Raw genomic sequence first — 2,058 nt, 5'->3', positions numbered from 1 at the left:
TATGCATTATATCATATTTCTTAATTAATTTTTTGATTCTCTTATTCTTGAAATGAGATCCTCCATCAGTAATGATTACTCTCGACATTTCATATCTTATAAAAATATTTTTAATTAAAAATTTAGAAACACTCTGAGCATCACATCTAGGCACAGCAACAGCTTCAATCCACTTAGGTATATAATCAACAACAAGTAATATATAAAAATTTTCAAATGAAGGCATAAATGGTCCCATAAAGTCTAATCCCCACACATCAAAAATTTCAACTTCTAATGTGTAATTTAGAGGCATTTCGTCTCTTCTGGAAATATTTCCTACTCATTGACATCTATCGCATGTTTTAATATATTCATTAACATCTCTAAAAATTGTAGGCCAATAAAATCGAGCTTGCAAAATTTTATATGCAGTTTTATTTATCCTAAAATGTTCTCTAACTTCAGAATCATGACATCTTTCAATTATCTGTTGAGTTTCTTCATAAGGCACATATCTTCTAATAATTAAATTTTTATAATGTTTATATAAATATGGGTCATCCCAAAAATAGTCTTTCAAATCATAGATAAATTTCTTGAATTGTGAATTGTGGATTCTTGAATTGTGGATTCTTGATATCATGTGGTAGAATGTCACTTACAATATAGTTTATTATATCGGTATGTCACAGTACATTCATTTCATCAATACTACATAAATGTTCATCAGGGAAATTTTCTAAAATTTCATTTGTAAAATTAGTTAATATTTCTATTTCAATTCTAGACAAATGATCAACTATTTGATTATCATTTCCCTTTCTATCTACCACGGTAAAATCAAACTCTTGCAATAGAAGTATGCATCTAATTAATCTTGATTTAACATCCTTCTTTTGCATCAAGTATTTAATAGCAGAATGATTTATATGCACTATACATTTAGTTCCAATTAAATAAGATCTAAATTTATCAAAGGCATAAACAATAGCTAATAACTCTCTTTTAGTAGTAGTATAATTAATTTGAGCATTATTTATAGTTTTACTAGCATAATATATAACTTTAAAAATTTTATCATGTCTTTGTCCTAATACAGCCCCAATAACATAATCACTAGCATCACACAATATTTCAAATGGTTTCGCCCAGTCAGGTGGTACTATTATAGGTGTAGTGATTAATTTTTTATTTAATAATTCAAATTTTGTTATGCATTCCCCATTAAAATCAAATTTCGTATCTTTTTCTGAAAGTTGGTATAGGGGTTTAGTTATTTAGAAACCAACATGTCCTAGAAACCTTGTAAAAACCAGAATGTCCTAGAAAACTTCTCACTCATTTAACATTATTAAGAGGTAATAATTTTTCTATAGATTGGATTTTTGCAAAATTTACTTACATTCCTTTTTTAGAAATTTTATGCCCAAGAACAATACCTCTTGCAACCATAAATTGACATTTTTTTTCCAATTTAAGACTAGGTTGATTTTTTTTTCACATATCTCCAGAACTTTTTTTAAATTATTAAAACCTATCTCAAACGAAGTCCCAAATACAGAAAAATCATCCATAAACACTTCCATTCAATGCTCTATAAAATTGCTAAAAATTAACATCATGCATCTTTGAAAACATCATGCTGCATTCCATAGTCCAAAAGGCATTCTATGAAAAGCAAATGCAGGTGTATTGCATAGTCCAAAAGGCATTTCTAGAAAAGCAAATATTCCATATGGGCTTGTAAACGTTGTTTTCTCTTAATTCTCTGGAGCAATTGGAATTTGGTGATATCTGTTATATCCATCTAAAAAGCAATAGTATTTGTTCCCAACCAATCTATCCAACATTTGATCTAGAAAGGGAAAAGGAAAGTGATCTTTTTTGGTGGCCATATTTAGTTTTTTATAGTCAATACAAATTCGCCAACCAGTTACTTGTCTTATTAGTATTAATTCATTTATCTTGTTTTCTTCAACAGTCGCTCCTCCTTTTTTCGGAACACAGTGAATTGGGCTTACCCAAGCACTATCTGAAATAAGATATATAATTTCAACATCTACATCTAACCACTTT

This window comes from Phalaenopsis equestris, unplaced genomic scaffold, assembly GCF_001263595.1.
Source record: "Phalaenopsis equestris unplaced genomic scaffold, ASM126359v1 Scaffold000399, whole genome shotgun sequence".
NCBI classification, from domain to species: Eukaryota; Viridiplantae; Streptophyta; class Magnoliopsida; order Asparagales; family Orchidaceae; genus Phalaenopsis; species Phalaenopsis equestris.
This window is presented reverse-complemented; position numbering follows the sequence as displayed.